This window comes from Ambystoma mexicanum, chromosome 5q (genome assembly GCF_040938575.1).
Source record: "Ambystoma mexicanum isolate Mex_15411 chromosome 5q, UKY_AmexF1_1, whole genome shotgun sequence".
NCBI classification, from domain to species: Eukaryota; Metazoa; Chordata; class Amphibia; order Caudata; family Ambystomatidae; genus Ambystoma; species Ambystoma mexicanum.
Window position 1 is genome coordinate 58,098,134 of NC_090933.1, and position 21,269 is coordinate 58,119,402.

The window sequence follows — 21,269 nt, forward strand, 5'->3', positions numbered from 1 at the left end:
CATGGTGCATGCCATTTGCACATGATGGCTGCAATTGCCCTTACTCTGCCGTCCTGTTTGGAGATTGTCATCACTACGTACGTGTTGAAGTTGGAGGTTCAGGGGCTACACATGCAATGCACCGCACACACCCACTCCTGTGCCAAGTTCAGCCCTTCAACATGCAAACACAATGCTGCTGTGTGATGGTGACCTGACATGTATGTACCCATGTCCCTCCTTTCAATGTATAGAAAGGCACTAGCGTAGGTGCCTCCTGTGACACATGTACTCTGCATAGTTGATGGTACTTGAGTACTGCATGTTACATGTATCATGGTGTTAAAAAAAAAAAAGTGGGGTCTGGGAATCTCTCTACCAGCACGAACACAGCCCAATGACCTGTTCTTGGGTGAATAACCCCTGGGAGAGACTCTACCAAGTCTTTAGCTCACTGTACCTTTCACAGAGAAGAAATTTCCCCAATCTTTGTCGCTCTTCCACGGTTTGTCACTTGTTTTGTTACTCTCCTCACCTCTTCCCTCCTCTTCCCTCACTCCCTCACTCCTCTCCTTATGGGACTCCTGCACTGCAACTATTGCCATCAGGCATAGCAATGTTGATGCTAGTTTTGTTTTCCCACATTCACTCCCTGGACTCTCCCTTATTGTTCCGGGCACTTGTAATATGTACTTTGATTTGGTAGTTCATTGTCACATTGTGGACTGTTTGAAGGACTTGTATGAATGTACTGTTCTTCTCCATTGTTCCCTGCCTCATGGAGGCGCTTTTGCTGAACTTTGTGTGTAGATCGTATAAGGATTTTCAATGAATCAGTGATGGGTCACTGTCTGCAATTGTCGATGTGGGTACTCTGTACATGATATGTTCTGCTGGTCAATGGATGATCCTATGTTGTGCTTTATTTTGAGGTGTTAGGGGATGGGTGTGGTTTAACACAAAGGGGGGTCCTTGAGTGCAATGTTCACATGTGCTGTGTACAGGACACTGAGCCTCACTTCTTTTCACATGCATGTATTCGATGCATGTCCCTACTGACGCAAACACTTATGCAATGCCCCCACCCACCAACTACGTTGACATCATGCACACACGTGCACCCAGATTGCCTTCTCAGGCATGCTGTGTCCCGACAATCCATGTTCAATTTCGAGTCAATGATCATTTACATGCATGAGAGGGTACTATTTTGTTGATTGCACTTTTTTAAATGATGCTCAAGGGGTTTACCCAACGCAATGTACACTCACTGTGCTGTCCAGTGAGCGGTGTTTGATATGGCAATTTTCAACTGTCCAAAGTGCATGCCAACAGGTATTCTGACTTTGGTTGCTTGCACCACTGGTGGCATGCATTTGTGCCACCGTTTTCAGGGTGTGAGGTTTTGGTCATTGATTAAATGTCAGGTGTGATTGTCTGATGCCTATTTACATTTCTCACATGGCACTTCATGACTATTGTGTCATATGTTGTGTATATGGTTGGATGTTTGGCCATTGCATACCATGTTATGGTGTGGCAGACGGGGGTGATGGGGGTTGGGAGGGTTTGGGTGGCATACCAGTACTTTCATGCCCTGTTTTGCAGGGGGGGATATGCACCTTGCATGTGTTCCCTTTGGTCACATGGGATTGGTTGTGTTTAAGTAGCTTGGCATGCACACAATGTGGCACTTCCGTGGACACATTCTCAGGGTGGCAAGGTTGTGACAGTTCACTGTCCCTTTATCATCATCGATTGTGACCTGGTGTGTGCCAGGCCTGTGTGCACTCCGCAGGGGTTGGAGTTTATTTGAAAAATGTGGCCACAAGCTGGGTACGGGCTGCCTCGCCACATGCCCTTCCCCTCCCATGCGCAGCGGGCATGCGTGTTGTTGGGGATGTGGGGGCACCACCATGTCCACCGGTACACCATGCCGTGTTGCAACGTTGTGCAGGACACATGCTGCCACAATGATCCTGCACACTACTGGGGGTGCTGTCATGCGCTCTCTGTGCACTCCTTCCTGGCAGGTATGGAGTAGATGGAAACTCGGCCACCATTGAAGTGTCCCATTAGTTGGGTTCACTTCATTATTCTGCGGTCTAGTCTTTCTCTCCTTTGTTTTCTTCCGGTACTTAGCCACGCCCCCGGTTCAGTCCGGTGCGTTGCAACCCTTCGCTTTCTGCTCCGGGTGCTGTTGCTCTCTCGCCCTCTTCAGCATTTTTGCCAAGTAGTTTTCTCTGTGGTTGTACCAGCTTTCCTTTTCCGTCTGCCCTTCCTGGTGCTTCTACTTTCCCGCTGTTTTCTTTCTGCCGTTCGCCCACCGCTGTGGTTTCGTTATCGCAGTGTGAGCGGCGCTGCCTTTTCCTCGCCTCTCTCTCTCTCTCTCGTTCTGTCTCCCTCTCTCTCTCTCTCTTGTTCAGGTTTTTACCTGATTCTTTCTGTCTCTCTTTTTCTTACCTCTTTCCTGGGATTCCTCGTTAGTCCTAGTTTTTCCCTCTTACCTTTAGTTCCTTCTCTTCCACTCTCCCGGTGGCGGAATCTTGTTTTCGCTTCCGCTCTTCTGCCTGGATTCTGCTGCCTACGGTGGATAATCCACATCCTCCATGCCTCAGAGTAACATTCATCTGATTTTGGGAAGCCTTCACTCGCCAGCTCTGCTTACCAGACGTACTTTCTGAATCTTCAGAAGGAGCAAGACATCTTCCCTTGGTACCGGCCATTCAACAATCAGAGAGGTTTTTTTGAGCACTGCTTTTTTCCTCTTTACCGGCGTATCCCGGAAGAGGGTCCACTGTTACCCAGACTTCCTAGGGTCCCAGGGTGGCTTCTTTCCGGGGACGACCTTTCATCTTCTCAAAAAAACGGACTCCCAAGAAAAAGGAAAGAAGAAAGAAATCTTCCACAGAAGACTCAGGTGAGGAGGAAGGGGGTTTTGAGGAGCGAGAGGGTCCAGGAGTTGACAGGTGCATATAGTAGCTGTCCACCAGAGCGGTTAAGGGAGCGGAAGTGTGACTTGAGCACTCCGAATGTGCGCTCCACTATGGTCCTGGTTGCAATATGGGCTGCGTTGTATCTTACCTGGGGTGGTGTGGTGGGGTTCCTTATTGGCGTCATCATGTAGGTGCTAAGAGAGTAGGCACTGACCCCTGGTAAGGTGATAATGGTTGTCATTAGTTGGGCTTGTGTATTTGTCTGTGTGTGACATGCATGCATGTGCACAGGCATTTGTACTCACCTAGGAGCCATGTGTCGCCATGCTTCCCAGCTTCCAGGGCCCGGCTCAGGGAAGACATTCTGAATATGAAACTATCATGGGTGGACCCTGGATAGTTTGTATAGACAGAGGTGATGATTCCCTGGGCATCGCATACCACTTGCACGTTGATGGAATGCCAGTGCTTGTGGTTTTGATAGATGTGCTCAGTGGCCCTAGGTGGACGTAGGGCCACATGGGTGCAATCTATGGCACCTAGCACTTTGGGGAAGTGTGCCACCCTGTAGAAGTCCAGGACCACGGCCTGCCTTTCTGCAGGTGTTCTGGGCATCTATATGTGCCTGCGGACTGAGGGGCGCGTAGTGATGATTGCCAACACCTGGTGCAGGCAACGTAACTGCGTGGGCTGTGAGACCCCCCCCTATGGAGGTTGTCCGCTGAAAGGACCCAGGGGCCAAAAAATGCAGCTTGGGAGCACAGGGCGGGTGATGTGAGTTCCTCCTCCCAGTCCCTGACCGTCTCTTGCATATGAGGTGGAAACCTATACCTGCCATAGACCTGGTTATCAGGCATACCAAAAAGGCTTGTCCTGGGCAAAAAATGTGGGGCCTGGCTATTCTCCTTCTCCTGCGGTGTCCCACGATCACTGCTGCCAGGAATGGGACACTCATCGTAGCTGTATATGCTTGTTTGTTGTTTGCGCGCACTTTTATGCTGCGCGGGGGCGCTTCCGCCAGCTTTCGTGTGGCGGACGTAATTGTGTGTGTGCTTGCGTTTAGACGTGCGTGGGTTTTCCCTATTTAATTCCATGAATACGTGTTGTTCACTAGCGTGTGGGCGTTGTGTGTATTTCCCAGCTGTACTTCCCACTTTACGCCTACATTTTCATGTGTTGTTCCCCATTCCCCGTGTTCCACCCCCTTTTAGGTGTGTGTGTGCGAGAAGTTGTGCGCTTTCCCCGTTCCTGTCGAGCATGCGTTTGGAAAGTCGCAGTGACGTGTAAGGTAAGCGCAGATTTGGCGCACATCCCAGGAAAAACACGCGCAGGGCCTTCCATGTATCGCACGTGTGCGATTCGCACATGTGTGCTAGCTTTTTCACGCTTGCGCCAGCTTGAAGCCCTTGCCGAATGTAACAGTTTCCCACCAAAAATGAATAGGCTTCATATCGGATGGGTAATGTATGCTGATGATGTTGTACTACTGGACACCACACAGATTGGTTTACAACATTTATTAACAAAATTGAAAATTTACCTACAGAGTAACAGTATGGAGATTAACGTTGAGAAATCCAAAATTGTGGAATTTGGTTCACAGGTGGGAAAAAGAGGCAGAAACTTCCGGTGGTTCACAGCAGGGAAACAAGTGGAAAGAACTGAAAAAATCAAATACCTTGGAATCTTATTTAAAAAATCAATAAGAGAATAGGAATGGACAGAAGATCTGAGAACCAAAATGACCAATCTATCAATACAGTGTGCCAAACTGCACTGTGAATTCGGCAAATTTACTCTTATGCCAACAATCCTGTTTTACTCTCAAAAAGTGGTTGCTGCTATCACATTTGGACCAGAAGCAGGCTACAATATAAATGATAACTTATGGAGCCTGCTTGAAGGGCGCTATTGGAGGAAAGGTTTACGTCTACCCAATAATGTTTCTATTTCTGCAATACGATCGGTTTTATTTAAATTATTTTGCTTATTTAGAAAAATTACTATGTCCAATTCCATTCGACCATATGCGATACTGAAAGCAACTGCCGAAAAACCATATAATGGATTGTTAAAAGATTGGCCTGTTAAAATCCTAAAGCATCTTGAGCATGTGGGTGCCTCTCTTGAATTATTAAATTGACAATCCTTGTCTCGTAAAGAAAAAGGTGAGATATTGTGACTGTATTGCTACTCTGGATAAGCGAATTAATTTTAAGTCCAGCATATCCCAAATTAGAGAGGCACATGCAGTGAATCAGATCCCATGGTACCTACAACAATTCCCGTCAAGATACCACCGTGACCAGTTTCTGCGATTGCATTAAAAATCAACTACCGACTAAAGAGATGCTTCTCTTAAAACACGAGCCGAACGCCATAGACAATTGTTGTCGGTTCTGTAATCAACATGTGGAATCGCTGATGCATTTGGTCGCAGAATGTTTGGGGTTAAAAGCTGAAAGAACTTTGGCCCTAGAGAGATTTTCTCTGGCAAACGAAAATATGGACGACTGGTGGTATGCTCTGCTATCAGGGCACAATTATATGCTGACGTGTGCAGTTCTAGATTACTTAGATAAAATATTGACAACAGAGCTGTAGTAGTAAAGTAGTGTAGTTAAATGTTAAAAGACGACAACATCAAATAAGATAGACAATTGTCATAAAGTCAGAAGTAATTCTTTTTTTTTGTATCTCAAACCTTACATTTGTTAATACATCAAAATCAACTTCAATTGAAAATAGCTATATATTTATTTATTAATTAGATATACATCTAGCCAATAGGCTTTGTATAACACATAAACAGACAACATATATACACAAAATCTAAAAACATATTGCATTTCCAATATATCCTATACAATACATTTTAAAATTGCCACAATCTTCAGATAAAAAACAACAATAAAATATATCAGATTAATATCATTTCCTCTCATAAAAAGCATCCATTGATCAGATATGTCAGTCAACACAATGCCATTATTATAGGATTTAAAACACGTGGTTCGTAGTTCATTTAAGCTTTCACAACACATAATGAGATGGTGAAGGGACTCAACAACATTTACTCCACATAGACGACAATACTTTGACGTTGGTGGAGACCCCATTTTGACACAATTTGTCTCTAATGCAACAGTCGAGTTAAATTTCATCATAAGGTAAGTGCGAAAAGTACCTGTGTTTGGATAGGCTATAATGTATTGAGGAGACGAAACTCTACTCAAATACTCATCTAAAAACCAGCCACTGAACCTTTTAGATGCTAAATTTACCGTATTAAGTTCATGGCAGTAATCATGGACTTTTTTCTTAAGTCTCATTTTGAAGGCAAGTAGAGACATAGTTCCTGGGACAGACCCATTAGACCATATGCGATGGAGCCTTTGGATAATACCAATTGTACCAATCAGCACATTCCCTTCAAGACTAAGGTAGGCTTTGACATATGGGACAAAAATTGTATTAGTGGAAAGTGTCACAGCTTTCTCATACGACAAAACGCATTGACAAATATATGCATACAAATAACTTCTGATGTTAAATTCCAAGTATAGGTATTCAACACTCACATTTCGGGGTAGACGCAAGAGTTTTCTTAAAAGTTTGGATTCAAAAACCACGCCACGTTTGACAAACTTGTGGCCCCATATTTCAACAGCATAGAGGAGCATTGATCTGATTTTTGACAAGTAGATATTAAGAACTGCAATGGCAGAGAAACAACAATTTCTACCAATAAATACACTCAGAGCATTTGCGGCTACGGTGCAACGGCTTTTGATTGTAGACCACTGTTCATCCCAATTCAACCTTTCATCAATAATAACACCCAAATATTTGTAAGATTTTACCTGTTCAACTTTTTTAAGGGCTAGGTTCCACGAGTGTTTCTTAGTTCTACGTTTATTTGAGAAGACCATTATCTTACTCTTGTCAATATTAATGGTCAATCCATTTTCAGAAGAATAAGTGACCAGGGAGTCAAGCATATGTTGAAGACCCGCCGGAGTGTAATCCAATAACAGCAGGTCGTCAGCATAGGCAAGCCAACCAATAGTCACACCATTAACTCTCACGGGATTAGCCTCTGGGATGAGAAATGCTTTCATCATATCTGACAGGTAAAGGTTGAACAGGATGGCAGCGATCATACAGCCTTGCTTCACACCACAACTAGTGGCCATGGGTTTAGAAAGTTTACCAGCCGCGTTAAGTCTAATGCGTACAGAGGTCTCTGAATGTAGTAACATAAGCATCTTTAGGAGACCTTGTGGGATCCCCCATGAGCTGAGTTTTTTCCAAAGTCTATTTCTAAGAATAGTATCAAATGCCGCAGAGAAATCGATGTATGCGCAATAGACATTAAGATTGCGTGTACTCCAGGCATGCTCAATCGATGATGTGAGTAGTAGCAGATTGTGTGTGGTGCTTGATTTGGCACGAAAGCCAATTTGGTTAGAGGGAAGGATATTGTGATCACTAATCCATACGTTAAGTTCCTGGAGCAATACCTTGGTAAAGATCTTAGAAGAAACATCTAACATAGCCAACATTCTAAAGTTTGCCGGGTTGTCCCATGACCCTTTTTTGTGCACTGTTAGAATGTGGCTTGTCTTCCATGATGGAGGTATTGCACCAAGCTTCCCTATTTGTTTGAATAATAGCATTAGTGCAGCACCCCACAACTCAGGCTGCTTTTTCAGAACTAAATTACAGACCCCATCAGGTCCAGCTGCCCGGGAATTCTTAAGATTTTCAATAATCTTGACTATGTCGAGTTCGGAAGATTGACAATCCCATATAACTTCAGGTGGTAGAGAGATATTAGCATCTAATTCGACTTTACCCAGTGTACCATTTATATAATGGGCCCATACTTCTTCAGTAATACAATTGATTGTCAAATCACGTTTTTTGTGTTTCCTGAGCAGGTGCCAGATACCTTGTTTGTTGTTAGACAGGGCGACCAATGCGATTTTTTTCCACAAGTTGGTTTCACATTTGCGTTTGTGCATTTTAAGCCAATCTTTATAGTTCTTTTTAAGATTTTTAATATGGCATGCAACCGCGAACTCTGTCAACAGAGAATCATTGTTTCTTACTACATCGCGAATTTCCTTACGTAGGTTCTTTTTTGCTTCATTGATCTTTTTGTCATTCCCAAGCCTACGCGGAATAACCATATTAGAGCGTTCACCAGATGATTTGTATTTTCTACGGTCACCCACTTGTTTCTGTATATTATGCATAATCTCAGTAAAGTTTTGCAAGATTAAATTACCAGCATTCATGCCAGACACCCCCTCCTTAATAAACTCCGGTAGTAAAGTATATACAAGTTGGGATACATGCTCAATATTACGACTGTGCCAGACAATTCTATTATTACCTTCATTGATGCTAAGCATCCCATTTTCATCATAGTCATGACTCTCTACTTCTTTTCCTGGAGTAGCAAATAATAAACACAGGGGTAGGTGGTCGCTCTCATCTCTTTCTACAACACCCATATCAATAACGAAGTGAAAACCATACTGATTGGTAAAAATATAATCAAGTGTGGCTGCAGATCTACCCTCCACCCTAGTGTAGTTCATAGGGACATCACTGGGAGTTAGGCCATTAAGTTTCACAAGATTATGAGTCTGTATTACATTTAACCATTTTTTGCCTTGTCTATTGGACAACGGGTGAATTTTAGATTTAGACGAGACGCTCAACAGCTCGTCCGATTGGCAGTAATCTCCAATTTTAGCATTCAAATCACCCAGAAGCCATAAGGGGTAGCGATGGTTGTATAGTTTCAACACAGTATCAACCGTCATAATGTTCTTTGCCGTATTAGCCATATTAGGAGGATCATATATGTTGATGACAATTAAAGCGACCGACAGCCAACTTATTTTAGCTACTAATACATGCTCGGTTGATAGTGAGATTTTCGTTATCATCCATGGTGAATGCACAGATATCAACAACCCACCTTTCGGACGGCCAAGGGGGCCCTTAGAGGCGAGTTGATGAACGGTGTTCCTATCATCTATCTGTATTTCCACAGTCAACCATGTTTCCTGAAGTGCGAGGATGTTGAAGAGTGCCATATATTCGATCAACCCCTCGTCCTGGAACAAATGCGTGTGCCCACGGGTATTCCAGGAGTAGAGCAACTGCAATGAATCTGGTCATTTGCGAGATTCAGCAAAGCGGGGCTTGAAACTCAGAGGCAGCCATTGCCAATAACCTTCAGGGATGGCATCAGTATTGTTTGACACAGTATTGGTGCCTTGAATAGGCGGACGTTTCTCATATACCGCACTTGTTTGTGAGTTGGCAATAGGAACAAATGGGATAGTAATGTTAGGCCTCTGATCTACAGTGCAATTGCGCGTTTTTACAGTAGGTATAAATACTTTATGGATAGCATAGCCAAGACGCAATAGCTCAACTTCAAAACCCATGATATAGTTCAGCGTAGCTTCAGTTTCAAAACACACATTTGTAATGTATCGATTCGGAAGTTCAAGTTGATCAACCAGACGGATGTCACTGGAGGTGATTACCCTTAATGGAACGATGGTTTTGAATAGGCTCAATACCGCAGCACGGTTCAGAGGGGAAGGGCACTTTTCCATATGAACTAACGTAATTTGAAGAGCTGATAGCCTTCCAGTACCCTCCCCACCACTGTCAATGTTAGCATTGGATAAAGAAGCATCTACAGTGTTTTTTAAAACCCAGGCATCGGGTAATGTGGATTGATTAGATATCACAGGCATATTGGTAGGTCCTGTTGCCTTTAACGGCCTTGTTAATGGCTCAATTGCCATTACAGAAGACTGCAAGGATTCTACCAGCACACAATTAGATTTTGGAACAATCTGGATATTATTTGAGGGCAACTCATTGACCCGAGTGATATCAATTACTTGGTCACCGATATTCACTGCTTCTTCTACAATGGGAACTTCTGACCCATTTGGTAATCCATCAGCTAATCCGATAGCTCGGTGTTTGTGCTTTTTAACAATACGCTTACTGTACATAATGGCCTGGTGGACGGTACTAGGTTTCCTTTTGACCAGGGTAGTCTTTTTCACTACAGTCGCACATTGACCTTTAACGTTTCTCTTAACATGTACTTCAGGCAGGGTTTTAATGGGAGAAGTACTACACTTACTTGCACACACTTCACAACGATGCTCTTTCAATGAGGAGTGAATTAGTAGAGATTGGACATCGATTTTAGTTTCTAAGTGTGCACATTTTTCAAGTAACATCGTGAGCAAATTTTCAAGGGCATTGAACATTTCATCTGAATTCATACTTGAATCCACATCATCATTTACACGTGATCCTTCACCATAGTCAGTAATAACATTGTGAAAAGAGCAGTGTTTTTCCTTAGGTGATGACATAGTGTTAAAACAAAATATAGATGGGATCTCAACGTCAAAGCCGCCATCATTCTTCGATACGGGATTGCCATTGGGAGCAATAGGATTATCAGGTCCCAATGATAATGCCATCTTAGTTGGCGGAGTATAGAACATTGGGGTAGGAGCGACCTCAGCTAAAGAAATTTCAGGATCAATGCCCAAGTACTCAATATCAAGTTCCTCAAGCTCGGAGATGGATATATCAATATTGCTCGTACCATTATTAATATGGCTCCAATGAACGATAGCGTTAGTACTACCATTGGCAGGTAAGCCACTAATACTTGTGGCCCCAAGCGTTGCGATAGTAGGGTTAATGGTGCTAGAGCTGGCGATATCAGGCACAAAATCATCAGCATTAGGGTCAAGATGACTAGGGATGACACTAGGATTGGCATTATTGTTACAACCCTTAGCCTCAGAAAGATCCTCACAATTGGTATTCAAGTGGGCACCAAAGACATCGCAAAGGAGCTTGGCACTCACACATCCAAGGTCACTTGTCAGGTCAGACACTAAATCAACAGATGCCATATTTCGAAGTTCCCTATCACTGGGCACATGCTGTGTCTTTATGGTAGGGATAGTGGTTGGAGTTTTGGCAAAATAATCAGTAATAGGGTTACCCTGAACAACACCTTTTTTAGGGCGTGTGATAATTTTCGGTACACATACGCGCCTATTACGCACATTTTTGTGCATAGCAATTTCATTATCATAATCATCCATTCCTATGTATCAGTAAGGCGCACAACTATAACTAGCAGGAACAAATGCAATCCTATATCAATCTAATTACAGGACAAGAAAAAGAGAGAGAGAAACAGTGCAAATGCAAGGTTAGACGACTTACACAGAGCGTTAATATGTGTCACTGGCTAAAACCACACCTATCTCAGGACACACTGACTACCCAGAGCACACTGAGCTCAGGGCACAGAGCCCAAAGATCAAATCACAATCACAAATCACAGTATTCAAAAAGACCAAAATGGTTAGAGTAGATTAAAATTGAGTCGCTTCAGCAAGACACAGTAATCAAAGAGAAAAAAAAAAAAAAAAAAAAACTAATAGCAGGCTTTCATGATTACCGTGACGATTAAAACTGGCAGTGATGCAAACAATAATACATAAGAAATGTGTTCTGTTAACATTAGATTTCCAGCCACAATCGACTCACCCCAAAGCTGCTACGAACATAAAACGATGTTCAATCATAGCCGTAACAACACAGGGGGGAGAGATAACAGAGCCTTAGGGCAAGCGCTGTGGCTCTTGCACGCTTGCAAAGCAGCCAAACAGCACAACAGCCACTTCCGAGCCACTTCTCGGAGCGCGCGCGCAGGAGCGCGCGAGTGGCGAATTTTGAAGACTCGTGGAGAAAAGGGGCGTGGCTAAATCTAAAAATAAAAAAAGTAAAATAAAAGTGATATTTAGCTACTATAATTCGGTGTAAGCACTGATAATTATATTAGATAGTCCATATATGTCCACAGAAGAAGTTTGGTGGATGTTAGAGTGCATACCAGCACGAGCACAGCAACTGCAATAGGAGTCTGGAAGTCACAGAGCGTTCTCCCCAGCACAACAGCCACTTCCGAGCCACTTCTCGGAGCGCGCGCGCAGGAGCGCGCGAATGGCGAATTTTGAAGACTCGTGGAGAAAAGGGGCGTGGCTAAATCTAAAAATAAAAAAAGTAAAATAAAAGTGATATTTAGCTACTATAATTCGGTGTAAGCACTGATAATTATATTAGATAGTCCATATATGTCCACAGAAGAAGTTTGGTGGATGTTAGAGTGCATACCAGCACGAGCACAGCAACTGCAATAGGAGTCTGGAAGTCACAGAGCGTTCTCCCCAGCACAACAGCCACTTCCGAGCCACTTCTCGGAGCGCGCGCGCAGGAGCGCGCGAGTGGCGAATTTTGAAGACTCGTGGAGAAAAGGGGCGTGGCTAAATCTAAAAATAAAAAAAGTAAAATAAAAGTGATATTTAGCTACTATAATTCGGTGTAAGCACTGATAATTATATTAGATAGTCCATATATGTCCACAGAAGAAGTTTGGTGGATGTTAGAGTGCATACCAGCACGAGCACAGCAACTGCAATAGGAGTCTGGAAGTCACAGAGCGTTCTCCCCAGCACAACAGCCACTTCCGAGCCACTTCTCGGAGCGCGCGCGCAGGAGCGCGCGAGTGGCGAATTTTGAAGACTCGTGGAGAAAAGGGGCGTGGCTAAATCCAAAAATAAAAAAAGTAAAATAAAAGTGATATTTAGCTACTATAATTCGGTGTAAGCACTGATAATTATATTAGATAGTCCATATATGTCCACAGAAGAAGTTTGGTGGATGTTAGAGTGCATACCAGCACGAGCACAGCAACTGCAATAGGAGTCTGGAAGTCACAGAGCGTTCTCCCCAGCACAACAGCCACTTCCGAGCCACTTCTCGGAGCGCGCGCGCAGGAGCGCGCGAGTGGCGAATTTTGAAGACTCGTGGAGAAAAGGGGCGTGGCTAAATCTAAAAATAAAAAAAGTAAAATAAAAGTGATATTTAGCTACTATAATTCGGTGTAAGCACTGATAATTATATTAGATAGTCCATATATGTCCACAGAAGAAGTTTGGTGGATGTTAGAGTGCATACCAGCACGAGCACAGCAACTGCAATAGGAGTCTGGAAGTCACAGAGCGTTCTCCCCAGCACAACAGCCACTTCCGAGCCACTTCTCGGAGCGCGCGCGCAGGAGCGCGCGAGTGGCGAATTTTGAAGACTCGTGGAGAAAAGGGGCGTGGCTAAATCTAAAAATAAAAAAAGTAAAATAAAAGTGATATTTAGCTACTATAATTCGGTGTAAGCACTGATAATTATATTAGATAGTCCATATATGTCCACAGAAGAAGTTTGGTGGATGTTAGAGTGCATACCAGCACGAGCACAGCAACTGCAATAGGAGTCTGGAAGTCACAGAGCGTTCTCCCCAGCACAACAGCCACTTCCGAGCCACTTCTCGGAGCGCGCGCGCAGGAGCGCGCGAGTGGCGAATTTTGAAGACTCGTGGAGAAAAGGGGCGTGGCTAAATCTAAAAATAAAAAAAGTAAAATAAAAGTGATATTTAGCTACTATAATTCGGTGTAAGCACTGATAATTATATTAGATAGTCCATATATGTCCACAGAAGAAGTTTGGTGGATGTTAGAGTGCATACCAGCACGAGCACAGCAACTGCAATAGGAGTCTGGAAGTCACAGAGCGTTCTCCCCAGCACAACAGCCACTTCCGAGCCACTTCTCGGAGCGCGCGCGCAGGAGCGCGCGAGTGGCGAATTTTGAAGACTCGTGGAGAAAAGGGGCGTGGCTAAATCTAAAAATAAAAAAAGTAAAATAAAAGTGATATTTAGCTACTATAATTCGGTGTAAGCACTGATAATTATATTAGATAGTCCATATATGTCCACAGAAGAAGTTTGGTGGATGTTAGAGTGCATACCAGCACGAGCACAGCAACTGCAATAGGAGTCTGGAAGTCACAGAGCGTTCTCCCCAGCACAACAGCCACTTCCGAGCCACTTCTCGGAGCGCGCGCGCAGGAGCGCGCGAGTGGCGAATTTTGAAGACTCGTGGAGAAAAGGGGCGTGGCTAAATCTAAAAATAAAAAAAGTAAAATAAAAGTGATATTTAGCTACTATAATTCGGTGTAAGCACTGATAATTATATTAGATAGTCCATATATGTCCACAGAAGAAGTTTGGTGGATGTTAGAGTGCATACCAGCACGAGCACAGCAACTGCAATAGGAGTCTGGAAGTCACAGAGCGTTCTCCCCAGCACAACAGCCACTTCCGAGCCACTTCTCGGAGCGCGCGCGCAGGAGCGCGCGAGTGGCGAATTTTGAAGACTCGTGGAGAAAAGGGGCGTGGCTAAATCTAAAAATAAAAAAAGTAAAATAAAAGTGATATTTAGCTACTATAATTCGGTGTAAGCACTGATAATTATATTAGATAGTCCATATATGTCCACAGAAGAAGTTTGGTGGATGTTAGAGTGCATACCAGCACGAGCACAGCAACTGCAATAGGAGTCTGGAAGTCACAGAGCGTTCTCCCCAGCACAACAGCCACTTCCGAGCCACTTCTCGGAGCGCGCGCGCAGGAGCGCGCGAGTGGCGAATTTTGAAGACTCGTGGAGAAAAGGGGCGTGGCTAAATCTAAAAATAAAAAAAGTAAAATAAAAGTGATATTTAGCTACTATAATTCGGTGTAAGCACTGATAATTATATTAGATAGTCCATATATGTCCACAGAAGAAGTTTGGTGGATGTTAGAGTGCATACCAGCACGAGCACAGCAACTGCAATAGGAGTCTGGAAGTCACAGAGCGTTCTCCCCAGCACAACAGCCACTTCCGAGCCACTTCTCGGAGCGCGCGCGCAGGAGCGCGCGAGTGGCGAATTTTGAAGACTCGTGGAGAAAAGGGGCGTGGCTAAATCAGCACGAGCACAGCAACTGCAATAGGAGTCTGGAAGTCACAGAGCGTTCTCCCCAGCACAACAGCCACTTCCGAGCCACTTCTCGGAGCGCGCGCGCAGGAGCGCGCGAGTGGCGAATTTTGAAGACTCGTGGAGAAAAGGGGCGTGGCTAAATCAGCACGAGCACAGCAACTGCAATAGGAGTCTGGAAGTCACAGAGCGTTCTCCCCAGCACAACAGCCACTTCCGAGCCACTTCTCGGAGCGCGCCAAAATAGCTATATATACAAATCTTGAATACGTTCTTCTTCAGGGTGTCAAAGTGAATCCATCGGCAGAAATGGCAGTCCAGAAGTGGACAATGGTGGTTACCATTCTTCTGTTATTGCCCGTTAGTATTTGGGGCCAACGTTGGGACACTTCAAGTTCAGACAGGGCACTATCATACTTTCGACTGAAGGCAAGGCGTTTGTGATTAAGGGCTTCGCATTCCATGATATTATGGTAGATGGTTTCAATAGACTCCTCGTTTTTACGAAATCTACACGATAGATTAGCTTTCTTATTTTGGCTTCTTTTCCCTATGATCTCTCGAGTGGGTAGTAGATTCAGTCTCAGTCTTAAAAATGCATCACGGATTTGACGGTCCGGGAAAAGGTTATGGTAGTGCGGTATTTGGTTCAAGGCTCTTACTTCGCCATCACTCTTTAGATTTAGCTTGTATTGATCTTTGCGGTCTTGGGTCTCTATCCAGTTGTGCCTGGCAAGATGTTTTTTTGCTTGCGGAGGTCTGTTTATTAGCATATCCATGGAGATATCCTTTTCCTTACATATCTTCAGGGCTGCTTCTATCCATTTTAACAATACAGTGTCTTTGGCCTTTCGATATGTGGTTCTCAGGATCTCTAACGCCAGTATTTTGTCTTCATTGTTCAATTTTTGGAAAAGATCGAGAGTTTTCCACATATCAATCAAGTGCAGTGATTTCAGAACTCGCTCGTATCTTATCCTAGGCATCAGGGTGGATTGGGGAAGAGCTAGAACTCTTCTTCAAAAAAGATCCTCGACTTGTTCCCAGATTACATGATCTATGTTTATTATGGTTTCTCCACCGTAAGCAAGTATGGCAGTTACTTTTTTCCTATAAAAAGCAAAGGCTGGTTTGATTGAAAATGTTCTGTACTTTTTGTGTATGATCAAACCCTGTCTCGCAAGTGACTTGGCTATGGATTTAAGATGCAACGACCAGTTTTGTTCAATTACAGATTGATTAATCCATATGCCCAAATACTTGTACATTCAGACTTGTTCGAGTTTTTGTTTTTGCAGATAGAAAGCATGTTGTTTCCGCCTTCTTTGAAATTGCTGTGTTAGAATCATGTTTTTTGGCTTTTTGACATTGATTGCCAATTTGTTCCTGTCCATGTATTCTTGCATTTTGTTTAATGCAATCTGCAAGCCACGTGGAGTTTCCGGCAAGATGATGATATCGTCGGCTTACATGAGACAAGGAACAGCAGTCACATTGAGTTTAGGGGGGTTCATCTGGGGAGTGTAGATGTTTGCTTCAAATCAGAGGTGAACAGATTGAAGAGGCTGCAGCCAGGGGGAATCCTTGTTTTAATCCATGCCAAGTGTATATCAATTTGGTAACTATCCCATCGGTAGTCATTCTGACTTGTATTTTTGTGTTCGAGTAAAGTAACTTTATGGGCTCTAGGATGTCGCTTGGGCAGCTCCATTTCTCAAGTTTCTCCCACAGTAGATCCCGATTTATTTTATCGAATGCAAGGTGTAAGTCCACATAGGCAGGATATGTTTGCATTTTCGCATTAATAGCTTTGTGTTTGAGCATGGTCATAATCAATAAGTTGACACTGGTCCCTGTATGTTGAACAAAACCAGTTTGCCTGACCGCCTGGCGTTGAGCCTGTTTAGATCAGATGTTGAGTTTAGTCAACAGTAGATTTGCAAAGATTTTTCCTAAGGGGTCTAATAATGCAGAGGGCGGTAGTTTGAAGGTTCCTTTGTTGGTCCCTGTTTATAAATCGGAATTAGGGTTGCCAGTTGCCATGACTCAGGAATGGCATTTGTTAGATTAATTAGTGCAAAGATCTCCATGCAAAATGCAGCCCAAATTTCTGGATTCTTTTTAATTGTGGCGTTCGAAAGGCCATCAGGACCTGGAGCTCGCGAGACATTGAGCTTCTGGATTATGTTTAAAATATCTGTGGGATCCCATGTTAATGTCCATCTCTTTTTCATTAGTATGGTTTCCGCTTTTTTGGTTGTGTGTCTCTCTTTGTATAGCTCTTCAAAGTATGCCACCCAAGCCAGTTCCTGCACATCCACTATCATCTTATCTTTCAGTGACGTGTTAGGTTTTAGTAGGTCCCATAGGTGTCAAGTATTGTGAGATTTTAGTGCACCTAACATGGCTTCCGCTTTTTCTTCTTCTTGTGTAATTTTGGCAGTTCTTAGCCAATTTTTGTATTTTTGTTTTGCTGTTCGGATCTTAGTCATTTTTAAGGCAGGCGATCATGTTTGGCTCGCCTCACAATTTTTTTAATTTCTTTTTATTTTTATCAGCTATGGCTTTGTTGTATACATAGTTAGGAACATGAGTTGGGAAAGATTTAGACACAGTCGTTAGCCTGAATCGATTAAGAAGCCAACCATAGTTCATTTTGCTAGATTCTTCCATCTCTGTATTTCTGAATGTTTCCGTCAGACTCTGCAGATCATTTTGTGATATCCTATAATGGTTCAGTCCAGTATTCAAAGACAAAGGTGGGAGATTTATTCTAGCAAGGGTGACTCCCGTCGTCTTCCAAGTGCGTGTCAAGATGTAATGGTCACTGAGCTGTGCATAGATGTTTAATGATTCTGTAACTCCTTTGGTTATGCCATTCGAACTATAAATGTAGTCAATGATTGATTGATTTGTGCCCCTCGACCAAGTAGGAGAGGGTATGGATGTGCCGGGGCAAATGCGTCAAGTCGATCCAGTTTTCTGTCGGTCATCTCAGCTGACCATCTGCAGGCACGATGTTCGAGCATATGATCTTCAATAAGTTTCCCGTCTTGGTTGTAGAGATGAAAGTTAAAATCACCACATATTATAAATTCCACTCTTGTGTATTTCAATGTGGTCTCATCAATGGCGGATAAGATGGAATCTATCACTCTCTCGTCCTCTTACTTTCTCGGATACCAGAATATGTTTTTGATACTTAGGTGTAACTTTGGAATGCGAGGACCCACATTATTACAGTCCGTCTCAGTTATCAAGCGATGCACTAGTATCGTATTTTGTGCTCTAGCATCAATGTTGCTTACCTCTATAACTTCAAACGGTGAGCACAGCTTTATCAGGGTTAACAATCCTGCTGACGGGCGAACTTTTGATTTATAGATTGCCGGGTTCATAGTAAGTAATTCTTTTATGAGATGTGTTGGTTTTATCAAAAACTTGAAATGGAATGTTAATTTATTTTTGATGGATGGAAGAAGTAGGGAACAAAAGTTGAACAGTTGAGAGTACTGTATTGCTTTGTTTTGTAAAAGTTTGTAAATAAAGTAACAAAAAAAAGAATGTTCTATTCTGTTGCATCTATGCTTTCAGGTGCTAAATTGGTTTTTTTAATTTCTGTCTCCGGGGATGGCACGGTTATTCAGCTCCTGCATAAGCTAAGGTAACAGTTTCTGCACAGTTAAAGGTAATTACACGAATACTAATGAGCCTTGTGTTTGTGAAATCTAACATCTGCAAAATATATTGAAAATAGTTGTGCATTCATTCATGCAAGCTAACTCAAAATCCAAGGTGCATATGGCAGTGTGGTTTCTATACATATATTTATTTTTTTATTTTGCAAAATGGTTTAATAGCTAAACCTTTCACCATGGATTTTTTATTAGAAAGAGAAACATAGAACATATGATATTCCATGAAGTATGACCTGATTTTCAGTGCCTGCTGTGTGATCTTTGCCTGGCCCATAGCATGCCATTGGTATGCCCTAAAGTGCTTGCAGTCTCATCTCGCCATCTCTCCCATACCTCTCTGTATCCCTCGATCTTTCCATCTGATTATGAGGCTCTCTGTACAGGGTTTGATAATCTGTCTTTAAGTGCAAAATCCTTCATATCTTTTGCCAAGGGTATGTTTTCCTAACGAAGGCTGGAGGGGCAATCTGGCATCATGCCAGGCACTTCTGCCTGGAACTCATTAATGTAAGCAATATTTCCATGTGTCTGTTGCAGATTGCAGTGCATTCTGCCGAGTCTCCTGGCTTCGAATCAATTGCCTCAATCAGTGTTAGAATTGTCTCTGCATTTGATCTAATATAGCAATCCCGGTTGTATATACATTGAAGGTATGTGCTGTTAATCGTGTAAAGCTAATATGTAACGATAGTTTCGATCCTCCATGATTCCGTTTTGATCTCAGTCTGATTCATACTATGTAGATGATGTATGCCCATTTCATTATTTAAGGTGCTTACATTTCGGAAACCATACTTGTTAATACCTGGCCCAACTCCAGATTCCCTTGGCAAACACATGGTATATATTATTTTGTATTTTCCTATATGCATTTGCAGGATTTCTTAAACAAAAGCTCTCTTTTCATAAGGTGAAAATATACATGCAATGCATCTAATTGCTATTGGCTTAATGAAAACTAACCATGCTAGTGACTATGCGCTTGACTTCAATGGCAACATCACAACCACCTCAACTACAACCATCTTCCCCGTCAGAGATAGTTAGTAGGCCAGGTCTTAACCAATCGGGAAAATCCAAAGTGTGCAGTGTGGATTTTTTTCAAACATGTTAAAATTCTAACACACCTTGCCGACTCCATCATCCTGTCCATTTTGCTACCTTGATGAATGTCCTTATGATGAAAGTGTTTCCGGCTACGGATGCATGTACTGTTTGTATTGAATTATTATGCACTACAAAAAATGAGCTGGGAAGCAACGGTGTGTTGTACAACAAGGCTTTACAGTGATAAAGCACATGAATGGGGATGGAATGAAAAGTGGTCCCATAAGAAAGATGTGTCATGCCTTGTGCCAGATTATCGGTGGGCTCGTGAGTTGATCGATCTTCTGTAAATGATGCTGTGCACACTGAATAGAAATATGTGTCTGGCCGCCATTGTCACATTTGTGCACAAATTGAGATGCGCTCTTTAAAAAAAAAGGCACTCTTCTTGTGCATTGTCTATCGGTTGCATTACATTGTAACAGCAGGGAAAACCCTATAAATGGCACAAATAGGATGGTAGCTATGGGGTGCATGTGGCAGGGGGCTCGAGTCATGTTAACAGTGCAGGCTGGTGACACATTGCAGTCTTCATAGATGTACTATTCATTTGACATGAATTGTAACAGGGTTTGAACTCCTCTCTAGGGCTCAATAAAATCAGGGTAGTTTTTTTTTTTATTATGAAAACATTGTCACGAATGTGCACACTTTATAGTAATAATCTACAGACCAAGGCTTCCGCAATTGAGTAATTAGTAGGTGTTCCAGGTACATCTGGCGTGGCCCAGTCAGTATCTTGGCAGGATTTCATGGCGCGGAGACTTTGGCAGCATATGCTTGGAATGCTCATGGGTATCTAACTGCCTATAATCACTGTTCAAATTTGAGTTGCCTGATTGAAACTATGAGGCAAACTATCCCATGATGCATGACAGGCATGAGGCGAAATGCGGCCTAAATAAGTGTGCAGATTGACCCTCAGCAAAGGGAGGGCCCCAAATGCACTTTTTTATGTACAAGTCTCCTCTGACTGCCGGGGCCCACTGGTTGGTGGCTGAGGTTGTCTATGTATAGTTGGGTGCACCAAGGGGGGGGGGAGGGGTCTCTGCTGGGAGCCATATGCTACTCACACACATATGGGAACAATGCCAGTATCATTGCATTTACACATTTTTTGTACATTTTTTACATTACAAATACATTTGTATTTTTCAGACCATTGTAGTGCCTGCCTTTTAGAGGGAGGGTTACATTTCCCAGAACCCAAAGCAGTAGGTTTGTGAATGGTGCCGTATTCATCGTCCAACTCCACATCTGTCAGAAAGATTAGGTAGTGGGACTGTGATAATAAAATGTGCCCCCTCGCCCCCGGTGATTGTGTGGCCAACATAAGTTTGAATGGGTGAAACTGTGTGATTGAGGCTGAATTGCCCGGTGGGCTACATCCTTAATTTACAAACCTATCACCAGGAGGATCTGCTGTTCCCTTTAGTCTTTGAAGAACCGTTCTAACTGCAAACCTCTTCCTGTTAAAGGCAGAAACCGGACTGAGACAAAGCAGTTGTGTCCTCTTCACTTGACCTAGCAAGAACATCCACGTCCAAGCTTTCCAAGATCTTTTGATTCCAAGAAGGTCTTGCTGACCCTTTCCTATGCA